The sequence below is a fragment of the Pristiophorus japonicus genome, chromosome 18, assembly GCF_044704955.1.
Source record: "Pristiophorus japonicus isolate sPriJap1 chromosome 18, sPriJap1.hap1, whole genome shotgun sequence".
Taxonomy (NCBI): domain Eukaryota; kingdom Metazoa; phylum Chordata; class Chondrichthyes; family Pristiophoridae; genus Pristiophorus; species Pristiophorus japonicus.
This window is the reverse complement of record NC_091994.1, coordinates 77272777-77291941: the sequence shown is the minus strand read 5'-3', so window position 1 is coordinate 77291941 and position 19165 is coordinate 77272777. Positions and strand designations below refer to the sequence as shown.

Genomic DNA, 19165 nt, shown 5'->3' with positions numbered 1-19165 from the left:
CCATTTCCAGTTCATCTCAGCTAACCAGCTCCTCCCCAACAGTGCGGGACCATTGCCTGGGACAATCCAGAGTGGCAGCCGATTCACTAACCCATTGTGTGTGACAGCCAACATTGCACTGCCTAGCACCGGAATGATTTCTTTAGTGTAAGTCCGTAATTGTGTCTCAATACGTGCTAATTTGGGTCTACTGGCTTTAAGTGGCCATTGCTTCTCAAATTGCTGAACGCCCATGAATGACTGGCTGGCCCCAGTGTCCAGCTCCATGCGTACTGGGATACCGTTTAATAAAACCCTCATCATCATTGGTGGCGTTTTGGTGTATGAACTGTGAATATTCGCCACATGGACCCGCTGAACCTCGGCGTCCATCGATTTGTCCCAAAGGTCATCCTGCCTCAAAGAACCCTCTTCTGGTCCAACCGCCTCATATATTGGTCTGGTGGCAGACTTCCTGCACATTCGAGCTAAGTGGCCACTGAGATTGCAGTTCCTGCAGACAAACTGTTGAAATCTACAAGATCTAGCTGAGTGTTTTCCCCTACACCTTCAGCATGAGTTAAAGTTTCCATTGTTGGGAACAAAGGGACTATGGCCAGGCATTCCGCGCTGTCTGTCCCTTTGACTGCTCTTAAGTACCCTATTAGTTGGTGTCAATGGCCCTATCCCGGGCCGTATTGTCCACTGTGATGGCATGAATGTCCGTTCAACCTGCCATTGTCTCTGTTGAACTCCTACTCTGGGGTCTATTGCTGCCTGGGGAGTGTCGGACTGCCCCTGCCTGCCTGCAGGGCTCTGAGTCACATTGATGATGTTGACTCCCTGATCCATCGCCGCGTTAGAGGCAGAATTGCACGCGTGTATTATTTTCGTCTCTTCCTCCCCCGCCATGAAAGTTTGAGCTATCAACGCCGCTGCTTCCAAGGTCAAATCCTTGATCTCAATTAATTTGCGGAAAATTCCTGCATGACCGATGCCCTCGATAAAGAAGTCCCTTAGCATTTCCCCCCTGCAGGCATCTGTGAACTTACAGATGTCCGCTACGAAGTCCGGTATTTTCTGTCCTTCATGACGTCGGTGGGTGTAGAATCTGTGTCGGGCCATATGTATGCTACTCGCTGGTTTGAGGTGCTCCCCGATCAATTTGCTAAGTTATTTAAAGGTTTTGTCCGCCGGCTTTTCGGGTGCTACTAAGGCCTTCATGAGCGCGTAAGTCTTTGGTCCGCAGCTGGTCAAAAGATGAGCCCTTCGCTTGTCGGCCGCTGCATCCCCCAGCCATTCTTTCGTGACGAAGTTTTGCTGAAGCCTCTCGACAAAATTATCCCAGTCTTCCCCAACACAGTACCGTTCCTCTGTGCTACCGGTGGCCATTCTCATGGGTCGTGAATTCCCATTTCTCGTTGCCAATGTAAAGTCCTTATTCTACAGTATGAAACCACACGAGGCACATTCTGGGGACAAGGTCACTCTGTGACCTTAACTCTTTATTCACAGGACTCCAAAGACGATGACCCTGCATGGGACCTCCCTTTTTATACCTGTGTGATCAGGTAAGGAGTGTCTCCCACAAGTTCACCCCTTGTGGTCAAGGTGTGCATCTGGATAGAGTGTATACAGTAATACAGTGGTGTTACATTGTGGTTACATACATGACACTTCTATGAGATCCCCTCTCATTCTTCTAAGTTCCAGTGAATATAAGCCTAGTCGATCCAATCTTTCTTCATATGTCAGTCCTGCCATTCCAGGAATCAGTCTGGTGAACCTTCGCTGTACTCCCTGAATAGCAAGAATGTCCTCCCTCAGATTAGGAGAGCAAAACTGCACACAATTCTCAAGGTGTGGTCTCACCAAGGCCCTGTAAAACTGCAGTAAGACTTCCCTGCTCCTATACTCAAATCCTCTCGCTATGAAGGCCAACATACCATTTGCTTTCTTTACTGGCTGCTGGTGGAAGGCTGCTGATTTTCAGTGGGGGACACTGGAAATGGACTTGCTGGTTGACCTTGAGGAGCTGTTGGCTGCAGTGTCAAATCAATCTTCTTCTTCACTCTCCTCTCTCTCTTCTTAGCCAACTACTGGCTGGGCAGGCTGTATTTCTTGGGTGTGTGGCATGAGGAAGGCTCAAGGGTGGAACTGTGGGGTATGGGGAGGATGGGAAAGCAAGAGGTGCATGTCAGAATGAGGATAACGTATGAGGACATCAGCATCTTGTATCCTTTAAGTCCCACCGCTGGCCAATGGCTCAGCCATGCCCCTGCCAAGAATGTCCTGTACCATCTCCTCCAAGGGGGGTGAGGTGAGGCTAGGAAAGAGAGATGTGCCTCGTGATTGGTGCAGATTGTTGGTAGGTGAATGATGTAGTGTGGGGGGGGGGCGGTGGCGGGGGGGTGTCGTGCAATGAGCAGTGTGTGAGGCTAGTGGTGCAGTTGGTAGGAGACAGCTTTTGAAGATGTATTCACTGACCTTGACCAGTGTCTGCTTCTTTGGGCACTGGACCTAGGTGGTGGGGGTGACACTGCCTGCAGTGACTACCTCGGTGATCTGGTACCACATCATTCTTTCTGGAGGGCCTCCTGCTCCTGTGGGTAGAGGACCGCTCTTGCAGTGTTATTCCTCTGTACAAAGCTGGACTGCTCCGTGCGAGACCCTGGCTACCCCTCCCTGGCTTGCTGAGCCATTTGTGTTTGTGCTGAAGCACTTATACAATTTTACTTAGGTACGGAAGACAATTCCACTTTACGAGCTGAAGACTGCTATTTGGGCCTTATTTTTTAATAGTTATGCCTTTTTTGAAAGACAGTAAGGGCTGAAAAATGCCTTTTTTCACCTGATTTTAAAATTTATCAGTTTTGAACAGATTTCCCCCTTAATTCATGACCCTGTTTATTGCCCACAATTCCTTGCGGACTCCACAGCCTCGCTCCCAGAGGCTGTGAGAAGCTGCAACGCCGCTCCTGGACAGGAACTTCGGGTCGGAGGCCTCCACTAACGCCACCAGGAGGGCGTTACACTGTAAGTTAGCGCTGCATTACATTACCCCAGTCCCCAGCGCCAATTTTTGCCGGGTAGGGCGGCAGCCACTTTCAGCGGCCCTAAATCTGAGGCCAAGGTGACAGGTTTCTGTCGCTGTCCAATTTTCCTCCCACTGAGTTTCTCTAGCTATATATGCAAAACCAGCTGCATAATATCAATACCAGGGGCTGGTAAAAGAAGTCCAAAGAGAACAATGTTACGCTATAGCCAATGCTGATTACATCTTATCACTCAATTCTTTACTGTGCTATGCATTAAGTAAGCTGTGGATGCCTGACAATATGTCTAAATTTAATTCACTAATGGCTAGACTGCTGTGCTGTTACATCTAGTTTTCAGTTAAAGCTTGATACCAGTAGCCTCAGTGGGATAAGTAGCTTGCACTTTCCCTTGAATATATTTTCTATTGAAGTGCAGGTTTCTAATTTCTAATTTGCCAAAGTCTTCACGTAGCTGAATAATGGAGCAGGCATCTCGCGGTGTGCCCTGTTAGTTAGACGTGTTCAAGAGCGCTTAGGTTTTAAACATTTTGCCCACAACGTTGCTGGAAGTGCGCGCTGACGACAGTGCAGCGAGGACAACAGGGCATCTGGGACCTTGGGGAACAATGGGACCGACACTGTGTATCTCCTTAACCAATGAGATTAAAGGATTGAAAAGCAAACAGAGGAAGGACAAATTAGAGTGGGGGAATTCAATGTCAAATCAGGTAGAAAGAGAAATAACGAGCGGGAAAGAGAATTTAATTAAGAGAGAGAGAAAAAAAGATAGTAAGAAAGAAAAGTAAACATTTAGGGCTCGATTTTGCCTCAGAAAGAAAGATTTGGATTTATATAGTGCTTTTCACAATGTCTCAAAGCGCTTTACAGCCAATGAAGTACTTTTTAGAGTCCAGTCACTGTTGTAATGTGGGAAACACAGCAGCCAATTTGCGCACAGCAAGCTCCCACAAACAGCAATGTGATAAAGACCAGATAACCTGTTTTTGTTATGTTGACTAAGGGTAAATATTGGTCAGGACCCCAGCAATAACTCCCCTGCTCTTCTTCGAAATAGTGGCATGGGATCTTCTAATCCACCTGAGAGGGCAGATGGGGCCTTGGTTTAATGTCTCATCTGACGGCACTCCCTCAGCACTGCACTGGAGTGTCAGCCAAGATTTATGTGCTCAAGTCCCTGGATGGGACCTGAACCTACAAACCTTCTGACTCAGAGGCGAGAGTGCTACCCACTGAGCCACCAGATTAAATTTTTTCAAAGACTCCATATGCTCCAATACCACACTAATAAATAATTTGAATGCACTGTGCAGGATTTCATATTGAACCCTAACTTCTATCATGGGAAGTTGGTTAGTCAGTGGCCACTCAGGAAATTGGAATGCCTCCTGGCTGGGTTTAAACAGCGAGCACAATTCCCCCGAAAATAAAAAATAAAAAATGTAAAAATGGAAGTGTTGGTTTTGCTCAGTTGGTCTCTGAATCAGAAGATTGTGGTTTCAAGCCCCAAGCCAGGACTGGAGCGCATAATCTAGACTGTTAGTCCAGTACAATACTGAGGAAGTACTGCATCACCAGAACTACCTTCCATCAACTGTTGCTATGGACGCTGGCCTTGCACGACTGAAGACATCTCTAACGCCCATTTCAGATCACTACAGCTATCGCCCAAATTAAAAAGGCGAAACTAGCAGTTTTAAAAATGGGCAATATTCCAGCGATCCTGAAATATAAAACAACCACTAACGCCGGAAATGGGCGATAGCAATAATAATGGAAAGTCTAGCATAAATCTGAGACCATGTCAGGTAAAATTCCATGACACAATTTGAAGAGGAACAGCGAGTTATCCTGGACAAGGCTCTTCCCACGACCAACACCATCAGAAATCAGATTAACCGCAGTTTGTGGGACATTGCTGTGTACAAAATGGCTGCTGCATGTAATCCACATAAGATCAGTAACTGCGTAATTTAATTCAATGAAACACTTTGTTTTTTTTCCTGAGAAATATGATAAGGTGCTATATAAATGCAGATCCTTGGGAACATCATTTGCTTGTGGACTATGATGTAAATCTTGTCGTCAATGTCTGCTCTTGTTGATGAGGCTCCTGAGGTATGGGAAATGGTCCACATTGTCTCGGGCCGTGCCGTGGATCTTGATGACTGGGAGAAAGTGCTGTGTGTTAGCAGCCGAGGGACTGCCTATGATGATGATGATGATGATGTAAATGCAATTTAGGAGCTCCTTGCTAGGATTTTGAAATCATCCTCTGAAAGACGATTGGGTTAAGGAACATGATAAAAGTCCCTGCAGGATATACTGTTTCCCTAAGAGTTTCCATAGGATTTGTTTCACAATCATACTTAATCCATACAATCTCAATAAGTGTTTGATCCAGACTCCCTAGAGTTTAAAACAATGAGAGTAATCTCACTGAAACATATAAAATTCTTAAGGGGCTTGACAAGGTAGATGCTGGCATGATGTTTCCCCTGGTTGGGTGGTCTAGAACTAGTGGTCACAGTCTCAGAATAATCGGTCAGCCATTTAGGACTGAGATGAGGAAAAATGTCATCAATCAAAGAGTTGGGAATCTTTGGAATTCTTTACCCCAGAGGGTTGTGGGTGCTCAGCCATTGAGTCTTTGGATACTAAAGGACATGGGGATTGGGCGGGAAAGTGAAGTTGAGGTCAAAGATCAGCCATGATCTTATTGAATGGCGGAGGAGGCTCGAAGGGCCGAATGGCCTACTCCTGCTCCTATTTCTTACGTTCTTATGCCCCATAAAAAAATTGACAATTTTGACTAATCACCCATTCTACTTTTCATCTGTTTTGTTGCGATGGGGATAACGATTCAAAGGAGCCCAACTCAAGCTATACTGTCCTGTTCCTCCTTATAGTTGCCCAAGAATGGCAGCAACAATGCGGCCAAGGACAGTGCTCAGCCACAGAGACAGGTGACGCAGGGATGACTTGCTAAGGAAGATAGAAGGGACCCAAAAGTCAGTGATACCTTTCATCGGAAGGCAATGTACTCTTAGTGTCATCTATTAAACAACCAATATTTTGAGGTGTTGATTCTAAAAACTTACTGTGCACTCAGCTCTAATCATCCTGTCTGTTACAGAAAATAATTAATTTATTTTGGACTAGTTGGAATTCATCCTTTTTCACTTGCTGTTCTCGTCCCTCATTAATAATCTGTTTAAAAATCAATGCCAATCTCTCAAAATGTGTTGCTCGTTAAGTGTATTAGATCCAGCAATGTGTAACTTGGCTGGTTCAGTAATAGGCTCCATGATTGCAATGAAGATATTGAAAGGTGCCACATAAAAGGTTACTGCACAAGATAAAAGTTCATGGGGTTGGGGGTAATATATTAGCAAGGATAGCGGATTGGCTAACTAACAGAGAACAGAGTCGGGATAAATGGTTCATTCTCTGGTTGGCAATGAGTAACCAGTGGGGTTCCACAGGGATCAACTATTTACAATCTATATTAACGACTTGGACGAAGGGGCTGAGTGAAACGTAACCAAGTTTGTTGATGATACAAAGGTGGGAGGAAAAGCAATGTGTGAGGAGGACACAAAAAATCTGCAAAAGGACATAGGCAGGCTACGTGAGTGGGCAAACATTTGGCAGATGGAGTATGTTAGAAAGTGTGAGGTCATGCACTTTGGCAGAAAAAAATCAAAGAGCAAGTTATTATTTAAATGGAGAAAGATTGCAAAGTGCCGCAGTAGAGCGGGACCTGGGGGTACTTGTGCAAGTGATCAGGAAGGCCAATGGTATCTTGGCCTTTATTGCAAAGGGGATGGAGTATAAAGGCGAGGAAGTCTTGCTACAGTTGTACAAGGTATTGGTGAGGCCACACCTGGAATCCTGCATGCAGTTTTGGTTTCCATATTTACGAAAGGATATATTTGCTTTGGAGGCAGTTTAGAGATGGTTCACTAGATTGATTCCGGGGATGAGGGGGTTGACTTATGAGGAAAGGTTGAGTAGGTTGAGCCTCTACGCATTGAAATTCAGAAGAATGAGAGGCGATCTTATCGAAACGTATAAGATTATGAGGGGGCTTGACAAGGTGGATGCAGAGAGATTGTTTTCACTGATGGGGGAGACTAGAACTAGAGGGCATGATCTTAGAATAAGGGGCCGCCCATTTAAAACTGAGATGAGGAGGAATTTCTTCTCTCAGAGGGTTGTAAATCTGTGGAATTTGCTGCCTCAGAGAGCTGTGGAAGCTGGGCCATTGAATAAATTTAAGACAGAAATAGACAGTTTCTTAAACGATAAGGGGATAAGGGGTTATGGGGAGCGTGCGGGGAAGTGGAGCTGAGTCCATGATCAGATCAGCCATGATCTTATTGAATGGCGGAGCAGGCTCGAGGGGCCATATGGCCTAATCCTGTTCCTATTTCTTATATTCTTATGTTCTTATATCCAGATTACTCAGTGGTTAGTCGCTGTCCACATGTACATAGCTTGTTCTATTAGGAGACTGCTTTCAACACTGTCACAAACCTTTATATTCCCGCCCGCCCTTTTCTCCCCTCCCTTCCCGAAGGCTCTAACTCACACTGGGGCACAGTTCCACTCATGCCAGCAGGTTTCCATGACTGACCATTAGGCCATTTTCACGTAGGAGTGAACGTAAGCAGACTATTTGACCACAAGGGGCACCTCCGCCAAGTTATTTAAAAAGTAGCGCTGAGTTAAAGTGACCAAGTTCAAACTTGTGTTTGTCTTCTATCCACATACACACACACCCAGCAGTAGATCTTGATTTTGTACGACAGTATAGAATAGGTAATGGCAAGTCGGCAACCCATTTGACATCTCTCATATTTTTTTATTTCCATTGACTTCAATTTTTAAAATGGGGAGCGGTGTCAAATGGCCTGCCTAGCCGCACAATCGCACAAAGTTAGGATCTGCCCCGGAGACTCCATAAGACGTCGTTGGATAGTGTTGAGGAGAGGGAGAGAGCCCAGCTGATTTGCCCCTTCCAAATAGCTTCAGATCATTCAGGCCAATTGTCGCACCCCCACCAGCAACGAGGTGGAGTTGAGCTCACTCCATACAAACCAAAGATTTAATTTGGAACCGCGTTGGTCAATGCAGCTGAGGCCCACACCAAGCAGCGCATTAACTCCTTGAGCTATTTCAGAAGCACAGCTATGTCCTTTTATAAATTTACAGAGATGTATATGGACATACGAACAATGACGGACAGGAAAAGACCCTCTGGCCCATCCAGCCTGTCCAACAAAATTGTGATAACTAGTGCATCACAATATATACACTCCCCACCCCACCCAAAACCACGGCCGGATTTTCCCATTGCTGCGCGGTGGGTCTGGAAGCAGCTTGGCTGTAAGAATAGCGACAATAGGCAGCGTGTCAGGAACCTGCCGTCGTCTCGCTTCCTCGCACCTTTAACGCGGGCACGTTTGCCAGCGGCCACGGACCCGATCGGAGGAGGCGGGCGACCTAATTAACCTCATTAAATGCTTGTTATCAGACCCTCACCAGGGTTTTTAATGGCAGCTTGTGAACTTAACGGCACGAGCACGGGAAGCACACAGCTCGCGAACCTCGCCGGTGATGGGGAGGCGGAGGTGCAGCGGCCATTGAGAGAGGGCCTTCATTGACAGCTGGGAATCGCAGGTAAATACACACACCTCACACCTCATTAGTTGCCTCAGGGAAAGCCTGTTGCCGACTCCATTCTGTGCACAGGTTTAGGTTTCTGGTGTCTGCAGGTCATGTCTGCAACCTCAGAAGCCTCTCTCACCACGTTGCCACTCAGTATTAGAACGGTGAGGGATTGGCCCTCTGATCGTTACTTCACCTGCCATCTACTACATCAGCATGGGTGCTGCTTATACTGTCTCACCTTGGCCCTCAGAATCGGACCACGATGAGCCCCACCACCAACAACACCAGCCGCACCAGCAGCAACAGCAGCAGCAGCAACCACAACAGCAGCCTTCTCTTCAACAACCTGATGCTCCACAGGAGAGAGGGGGGGCTGCAGTTCGCTGAAGGCGATACCCCCCCAACACAGGGTATACAGGCAGAGGATGAGCTTCCTCAACATGAGACAGCAGCAGTGCTTCAGGAGGCCCAGGCTATCGCACCAGGTCATCGCAGACATTTGTAGCTTGCAGGAGCAAGACCTGCCGCCCAGACACTCCTTGCCAGTGGCTGTCAAATTTCACCACCGCCCTCAACCACTTCGCTTCAGGCTCCTTCCAGGGATCTGCAGCAGACATTTACAGGATCTTGCAGTCGGCCGCCCACAGACGCATCACCCAGGTCACCGATGCCATGTTTGACAAGTCAGCCAATGATATCAAATTTGCCACTGATGAAGCCAGTGTTACTGAGTTAACGCTGGCCTTTGCGGCTCTGGCTGGCTTCCCAACGGTGCAGGGCGTCATCGACGGCACACACGTGATCATCAGGGCATCCCATCATCACCCAAGAGTGTTTGTGAACCACAAGGGCTTCCACTCCCTCAATGGGCAGCTCGTCTGCAACCATAAAAATATGATTATGCATATGTATGACAGATTCCCTGGCAGCTGTCATGACTCTTTCATCCTGCGCCAGTTCACCCTCCCTCAGCTCTTGGCACCTCCAAGCACACTTACCGGCTGGCTGCTTGGAGACCAGGGCTATCCGCTGAAGACATGGCTCAGGACACCCCTGAGGAGGCCAAGAACTGAGGCCGAGGAGCATTATAATGAGAGCCACATGTCCACCAGATGTGTCATAGAGCAAGCAATAGACATGATGAAGAGGAGCCCATCAGTACACACCAGCCAGGGTCTCCAGAATCGTCGTTATCTGCTATGCGCTGCACAACATCGCGCAGCAGTGAGCATAGGAGCTGCAGGAGGAGCAAGGCGCACAGCGCACAATCTCTTCAGAGGAGGAGGCGGAGGAGGATGAGCAGGTGGAAGATGAGGAGAAGGAAAAAGCTGAGATGCAGATGCCACCAGCAGCAGTGCACATTGCTACCCTGGGGGCTTGGGATGACCTCAACATGGCCAGATTTAATGTAAGTGCTTCAAGTTAGGACATGGCTGCCATATGCTGGACTAAGTTCGCAACAACCCCCGCCCCACCCCTCTCCCGCCCCCAACAATACCATAAAGCGAACAACAAAGCTACGGGAGCGGATGAGGCGCCAGAGTATGGCAGAGAGGCGCTGTTAGCGCGAATACACGACCTCATCTCTCTCATCTGGAGGAAGGAGAGCATGCCGGGGAATCTCAGAGATGCAGTGATTGTGACTGTTGTAGGGGGTAGGCACCTTTAGAATATACCAGAATACTAGGCATTAGGCACCTGCTAGATATATCTAAACGCATGTAAGTTTAAAGTGGGCACACATAAAATGGCTGCCCAGGCATGATGGGAAATCAGGTAGTCAAGCTGTGAACTGTTGAATGTTCAATGACCGAGCAATAACCCTGTGAGGCCCACTATAGGAATGCCTTGGATGCAGGATAAGAATAATGAGGAGAGAACCCATCTCCCGTATTCAAGGCCATAAACCAATTAATTCCCCAGGAAGAAAGAGATAAGAGAACCCATCTCCTGTAAACAAGGTTATAAACCAATTATTTCTCCAAGAAGAAAGAACTAGTGAGAGAACCTATATCAATCAGCCCAAGCTGACAAGAGACAAACACATGGTTCCTGAGACATAAGGGGAATTCTATTGGGTTAAAAGAACCTATATGTAATCTATAATCGTTGTGATTGGCTTGTGTCCAGCCGTGATGGGCTGTGTAACTGTAGTAAACTGTTTGTAACTGTTGTGAAACATATAAAAGTGAATGTAACCCTTTGTTCTGTGGAGAGAAGCCTGGACTCAGTCTTGTGATTTCCTCCCCGCTAAGCGTAATAAAGGTCGCATCAGCATTGGAACCGACTCTGAGTGTTGACTGATTCTTCTGAGAAAACACTAACGCTAACAGTGACCATCTTTAAAAAAGGGGACAAGTCTGACTGCAGCAACTACAGAGGAATCTCCCTGCTATCAGCCACTGGGAAAGCTAGAATCGTCCTCAACCGTCTTCTCCCTGTGGCCGAGGAGCTCATCCCGGAGTCGCAGTGTGGATTTCGGCCCCTATGGGGCACAACAGACATGATTTTTGCAGCGCAACAGCTGCAGGAAAAATGAAGGGAACAGCGCCAGCCCTTATACATGGCCTTCTTCAACCTTACAAAGGCCTTTGACACTGTCAACCGCGAGGGTCTATGGAGCATCCTCCTCTGTTTCGGATGCCCCCAAAAGTACGCCACCATCCTCCGCCTGCTCCACGACCACATGCAGGCCGTGATCCTTACCAATGGATCCATCATAGACCCAATCCACGTCCGGACCAGGGTCAAGCAGGGCTGCGTCATTGTCCCAACCCTCTTCTCAATCTTCCTCGCTGCCATGCTCCACCTCACAGTCAACAAACTCCCCGCTGGAGTGGAACTAAACTACAGAACCAGCGGGAACCTGTTCAACCTTCGCCGTCTCCAGACCAGGTCCAGGACCACCCAACCTCTGTCGTCGAGCTACAGTACGCGGACGACGCCTGCGAGTGTGCACACACAGAGGCTGAACTCCAGGACATAGTCAACGTATTTACTGAGGTGTACGAAAACATGGGCCTTACACTAAATATCAGTAAGACAAAGGTCCTCCACCAGCCTGTCCTTGCCACACAGCACTGCCCTCCAGTCTTCAAGATCCATGGCATGGCCCTGGACAATGTGGACCACTTCCCTTATCTCGGGAGCCTCCTATCAACAAGAGCAGGCATTGACGACGAGATCCAACACCGCCTCCAGTGCACCAGTGCAGCCTTCGGCTGCCTGAGGAAAAGAGTGTTTGAAGACCCGGCCCTCAAAACTGTCACCAAGCTCATGGTCTACAGGGCTGTAGTAATACCCACCCTCCTGTATGGATCAGAAACATGGACCATGTACAGCAGATACTTACGTCGCTGGAGAAATACTACCAACGATGTCTCCGCAAGATCCTACAAATCCCCTGGGAGGACAGAAGCACCAACGTTAGTGTCCTCGTCCAGGCCAACATCCCCAACATTGAAGCACTGACCACACTTGATCAGCTCCGCTGGGTAGGCCACATAGTTCGCATGCCAGACAAGAGACTCCCAAAGCAAGTGCTCTACTCGGAACTCCTTCACGGCAAACGAGCCAAAGGTGGGCAGTGGAACTGTTACAAGGACAGCCTCAAAGCCTCCCTGATAAAGTGCAACATCCCCACTGACACCTGGGAGTCCCTGGCCCAAGACCACCTTAAGTGGAGGAAGTGCATCCGGGAGGGTGCTGAGCACCTCGAGTCTCAACGCCGAGAGCATGCAGAAAACAAGCGCAGGCAGCAGAAAGAGCGTGCGGCAAACCAGTCCCACCCAACCTTTCCCTCAACGACTATCTGTCCCACCTGTGACACAGACTGTGGTTCTCGTATTGGACTGTTCAGCCACCTAAGAACTCATGTTAAGAGTGGAAGCAAGTCTTCCTCGATTCCGAGGGACTGCCTATGATGATGAAAACATCCCTGCAATTATCAATCCTTTGCTCTCACCCAAAGCCCCATTGCTCAAGGTTAAATAATGTGCCACTGTTCACAAAGCCACTTCCAAGGTTTGAGGCAAAAATGGATAAGACCTAAAAGTGGTGCAAAAATAAAAACATTTAGGTATGCAATCAAAACAAGTGAAACTTAGCACCAATATTTTTCGATACACCCATGTGCTTACTCTTGTGCATCAACTTTATTTTTCTTTTGCGAGTGCTTCTACGAGATACAACACCTGTGGCTTCAGCAGAGGTAGTTGCTGCACTGCATCGACACTTTTGGCGGACAACCTCTGGGTTTTGGAGCCTGTGATGGCCCCGCCAAAGTCTGCTCCTCCTGTGACTGTGCGGGGGCAGACTCGGCCATCACGATCCCAGGAAGCAAGTGGGGCTCTCGCTGAGAAGGAGGCAACGGGGGAGGTGGGAATGCTTTGAGAGGAGCCCCCATTTCGATGTCCCCTCTCACCATCACCCCTCTCACGGGCCACCCACACTTCCCTGCTCGCAAGGAGCGGGCGAGCACTTTGCTGCACATAAATGGGACGATGAAATCTAAGTTAATATCCCTCCTTGAGATGAGATCAATGAGCTTCTGCCAGCTGTTGTCCACAGCTAGCATGTGCTCATGTGACTGGCGCATTGGCAGCTGCATCCTTTCTATGGAACAGCACACCATCGCCATCGCCTGCGACACGGTGATGCTCATGTTGGAGATGGACTCTCCATTCTCTGCACATTTGCAGACATCACGGCTGCAAAAGCTGCCAGAGCCTCATGCAATTGTTGCTGCCCCTCTAGGATCACCCTCTTTCTCAATGGCCCCCGAGGCTCAGTGTCTGCATGCAGCGCAGCAGAGCTGGGAGCGTCCTGCGCCCTCCGGCGAGGAGTCTCCACTGCTGTCCCTGTCAACACCACTTGCTCTCGCTCACTTGTGAGGCACCAGGTGACAACTTTAATCAGTGGCGCAAAGGGCCCACCGAGCTGTGTGTATCTGCGCTGATGCTGGCTGCGCTTGGGTCTTCTGACGCTGCACCCTCAGAGGCTGGAGGTTCCTCTGAGGAGTCGTCTTCCTCTTCCAGCTGAGCAATGGTGGGGCGGGGGAGGGGCAGTCGATGGACCTGTGGGAGAGTAAAGAGATGAATTAGAAGTGTTAAAATATAAAAGAGTAACGTTACCATTATGCACATTAAGATATTTCACTGACTGCTGACATCAGTCACCATATGAGTGACTGTTGTATGCCATGTGGCTTTACGAAATATGAATCTGTCACCAGGTTGCTGGGATGTCCACCTCTCTCCATCTTCCACCACCAGTGTCTCTCCAGCTCCTGAAATTTCCAGCACTGCCTCCTCTGCTGCTGTGAGATGTGCAATCACTGGAGGGCCTCCTCTGCTTCTTTCCCTCTCCATGTTGTTCTGGGCTCTCTTTTCCTGCAAGGAGGGAAAGAAGAGAAGTTTGAGTGAGAGTGCTGGAATGAGTGCAAGGAATGTGTGGGTTACATCTGTAGAGGGTGACTATGAGGGAGTGGGGTGACAATGCCAAATAACCTCCTTCTGTGGTGCTAGTTGGTATGATTGCATTAGGACGAGGTTGAGTGTGAGGGGTGGTTGTCAGATGGGGATGTGAGTATGTAGATAGAGAGAGAGGGATGGGTGGACGTGCAAGGTATGTTGGTGTGAGTAAGCATGTGCAGGAGTCGGTTTGGGAAGGCAGAGAGATGGGGATGTGATGGGGCACAGCAGGATGAAGTGTGGCTTTTCACTCACCTTTCCTGATCTAATGAGATCATTGAAGCGCTTCCGGCACTGCACTGCGTTTGGCTAATTGTGTTTCAAAAGTGTTCTCTCTCCTGTGGCCTTTCTTTGGCACCTTCCACCCTCCTCTGGAAACTTTCAAGTGAGTTCAGTGCAAGGCTGCTTTAACGATGGGCGCTGGAAGCGATTCATCGATGACATAATCAGACCCGCACCATTTAACAGGGCCGGGAAACGCGCCGGGAATCTTTCAGTTGGGACCATTAAGTGAAAGTCGCCGCTGTGAGCAGTGCGTTGCTCAGAACATCGCGTTTCAGACCCGCTACACCGTCCGCGCACACCCAACCCCACACAACGGTCAACAGTCCGGCCCATGTGCTCTCCTGGGAAAGGTGAGAAACTAGATTAAAAAACCCTGGTCCATTTGGGGAAAGGTAAATCTGGGAAAATCCAGTCCGGCCCCCTTACGCGTTCAGGAGACAGTTAGCGAAAGAAAATCCGATGCAGTTTGGGATTTGGAAAGGGGACAGGTAAAGACAGACACATTGCCAATGTCAGAAAAAATATCACTATTTCTTTTCTAAACCACTGTATTTTAATACTCTTCCTCTCAGGAAACAGGACATTTGCGATCCAAGCATCAACACAATAACTTAATTGTATTGTCTGTCTACAATTTATTTTGGACTCGCACACTGCTGTGCAAGATGTCTTAATGTTACATTAAAGTTGAAGAGGCTCACAGTGCATCACAATCTTTTGACAACGGCACTTAATTACCGTGAATCTGGGTGACAGCTTGAATGGTATCAAACCACATACCTATAGTTGTTCAGACATTGTAATATTTGAGAAAGTTTCAGACATAGAAGCACTTTCATTCTATTTTATGTAACCTTGCTTTCTGACAAACAATCCTTCTCTCACTTCCAGTTGTCCACATTTCTCAATCCATTGCAATCCTTGCTGTCTCTCTGTCACTTGCAATAAGAACATAAGAACATAAGCAAAAGGGAGCAGGAGTAGGCCATTTGGCCCCTCGAGCCTGCTCCACCATTTAATAAGATCATGGCTGATCTGATCATGGACTCAGCTCCACTTCTCTGCCCGCTCCCCATAACCTTTTACTCCCTTATCGTTCAAAAATCTGTCTATCCCCGCCTTAAATATATTCAATGACCCAGCCTCCACAGCTCTCTGGGGCAGAGAATTCCACAGATTTACAGCCCTCTGAGAAAAAAAAAATCTCCGCATCTCAGTTTTAAATGGGCAGTCTCTTATTCTAAGACTATGTCCCCTCGTTTTAATTTCCCCTATGAGTGGAAATATCCTCTCTGTTTCTACCTTGTCGAGCCCCCTCATTATCGTATAAGTTTCAATCAAATCACCTTTCGTTCTTCTGAACTCCAATGTGTATAGGCCCAACCTACTCAACCTATCCTATGGCTGCTTTTTCTCTTTTTCTCTTTTCTCTTATCACTCCAAATACTCGATTCTATACATTCTCTTTACATCCTCCTTATGTTGAAGTCTCGGTGCATTGGGATAGATTTTCAACTAACCACCTGGACATAACACTGGTGTCTGAATCAACCACCCATTGTGGAAAACGGCTGAGTTTAATTTCCTTTGAAAGTAATAGTAATGTAAATTGGACTGTTTCTATAATGGGCAGCCTGTAAACCAATGCCCGCTTTACACCAGAGCGACAAGTTGCTAAGTTATCCTAAACACAAACAGAAAATGCTACAAATACTCATCAGGCCAGGCAACATATGTGGAGAGAAAAACAGAGGTAACTTCGAGGGCAACTAGGGATGGGCAATAAACGCTGGCATTGCCAGCGACGCCCACATTCCAGACTTTGTCCCCTAGTTTTAGTTTCCCCTTTGAGTGGAAATATCCTCTCTGTTTCCACCTTGTCGAGCCCCCTCATTATCGTGTAGGTTTCAATCAGATCACCTCTCATTCTTCTGAACTCCAATGTGTATAGGCCCAACCTAGTCAACCTATCCTATGGTCTCTGACATCTCAACAGAAAATCTATCCTGTTTTCTCTTAATCATTCTTTCCTAGCATCTGAGAACTGTGTAACTCCTTAAGTCCTTCCTCCTATAATCTCCAGGCAGTTAAAAGCCAAACTTGCTATCATCTAATGACTACTTGCTCTATTTCGCCTCCTCTTCGACTCTTTTTAGCATCTGCGGTGTTCTGCATGATGTGCCTTGGCTCTTTAACTAGGATTCTCAATTTAAAAATGAAAAAGGATTAAATCTCAGCAGGAAAGCTCAAAGCAAAATGTCTGTGTGTTGTTGTGGTATTTTATTTCTTATTTTGTCCTTGGGCACTTTGACTGAGAGGATAAGTAGGAAACCAAAGATATCTCTTTGTGGCTGATTTATGGCCATTATGTTGAGAGTATTCATTGTGTGTTAAGTTAGAACATTGTTCAGCTTTTTTCGGCCTTTTGGCTAAGATCATGCGTAACTGACCTGACAGGGGAGTAACCATGACCAGAAAGTGGTTCTCCCTGGATCAGGAAGGTGGTTCTCCTCTCCTTTTTGGAAATAGGAGGTGGGTGGGGTGGCACACACCCACCCACCTCCATGGCACGAACCTGGTATTGCAGTACTTCCAGGAACAGTGCAGTGGCTCTAGGCCTTTTGGCTAAGAGCATTGGCGCAGAGTGATCCTTGACAGGTGCAAGGTGACCTCTGGCGTTTGTGATCTGACAAAGAATTGGAAAGATTGGCAACGAATAAAAAAAATTGTTCAGCTTTTTTCTAATCCTCCTGCCAGCTGGATGTCATTCCTATTGAGTACTTGCTGAAGAAGGGATTTAAGCCTGGATTTTTCAATTTGGATTGTACCAGCATGCATTACCAAACATATATTAATATCATTGATTTGCATAAGTTTGTTATATTCGCACAACTTCCATTTCTTGATACTTTTTACAAAGTATTTTCTCCTAGTTTCCTCCCCTGTCGCTCCCTTCCTCTTCTCAAAGTGCTGACTCATGTTGGATTATAGTTCCCCTGGTCCCAGAAAACCTTTCATACTTCACCCAACAGACCATTCTTCGGTTTTGACCGAGGCTGTGATTGTCGGTCGGTTATTTAACACTGGGATGCATTAGTGATGCACTGGGTGCATGATGATGATGATGATGATGATGCATTCGTGTCAATCTTAATTCCCATCTTTGCTCGAAGCCCTGTGCGCAGTTTTCAACAAGGGTCACTTGATAGCAATCTGGAGAGGGAACCGTGTTTTTCTTTCTTTTTGTAGCTCAGGGTTTCACTGATTAACTTTCATCATCATCATAGGCGGTCCCTCGTATCCAGGATGACTTGCTTCCACACCAAAAAGGGATGAGTTCGCAGGTGTTTTAATGAAGGACTTGATATTCCAGGTCCCGAACTACATGTTGAAGGGTGGAATATGCCTGTGCGTGGATTTTTTTTAATGTGTGGTGGCCATTGCACACCAGCCACCACACGGGCTTGACAGAGCTAGGTCTTGGTCCAGTGGCAAGGATTAGCCAAGACGACTGGAGACCTGCTCTGCTGCACGGACATGTTGCAGTGTGATTAACTTTAGCACCCTCATGACTGCCCTAAATTTGCCTTGTGTTATAATCCATTATCTCCTATTTGTGTCAATCTCTCATGCTCACCACACCACTTCCACCCTCCCAAGAACTTGAAGAGTGAAATGATATAGGTAGCTGACCTCCCACTTGCATCAATGCTGATCTATACCTGGTTAGCAGAAGACTGGATTTAAGGGAACCCACTTCTCAAGGAAGTCCTGGAAATAAGATTTGTGACCTTTTGGCTGGAGACAACCTTATCACTACTTATGATACCAGAGTGCCAAAAGTTAAGTTTGTTAATGCTATATCAGCCATGCTTCCTTTCATTAAATACCATGACATTCCTTTATCTAACAAATGAATTGTTGTATATAGGAAGAAAGCAAGAATGTCATTGGCCTAGACATTGGATCACATAGCCCCTGTTTTTCAGGTGCTTTGCGGCCTATATAGGCCCCAAAATGGTGGGTAGGAAGCGGGTGCACACTCAGCCTTCACTTTCTCTGCGCCGCCCACCATATTGGGTAAGAACAAACATGAGGCACCCTTTATTCACACCTGAAGCAGAATACAAGAGCAAGGAGGTTATGCTTGAACTGTATAAAACACCGGTTAGGCCGCAGCTGGAGTACTATGTCATCATCATAGGCAGTCCCTCGAAGACTTCTAAAAGTGAGTTCTCAGGTGACTGAACAGTCCAATGCAGGAATTACAGTCTCTGTCACAGGTGGGGCAGCCAGTTGTTGAAGGAAAGGGTGGGTGGGGAATCTGGTTTGCCGCACGCTCCTTCAGCATGTTATTGGCGACGAGACTCGAGGTGCTCAACACCCTCTCGGATGCTCTTCCTCCACTTAGGGTAGTTTTAGGCCAGGGATTCCTAGGTGTCGGTGGGGATGTTGCACTTTATCAAGGGGGTTTTGAGGGTGTCCTTGAAGCATTTCCTCTGCCCACCTGTTGAGCGGGCCATATCGTCCGCAGACCCGACACGAGATTCCAAAAACAAGCGCTCTCCTCGGAACTCCTGCATAGTACTATGTGCAGTTCTGGTCACCACATTACAGGAAATATGTGATTGTACTGGAAAGGGTGCAAAGGAGATTTACAAGAATGTTGCCTGGACTGGAGAATTTTAGCTATGAGGA

The 19165-nt window shown here is 47.4% G+C and overlaps 1 pseudogene; it reads left to right on the top strand.

Moving 5' to 3' along the window:
• The first annotated feature begins 16876 nt into the window (after positions 1-16876).
• On the top strand, positions 16877-17079 carry LOC139229485 (U2 spliceosomal RNA; annotated as a pseudogene).
• Positions 17080-19165: the final 2086 nt, after the last annotated feature.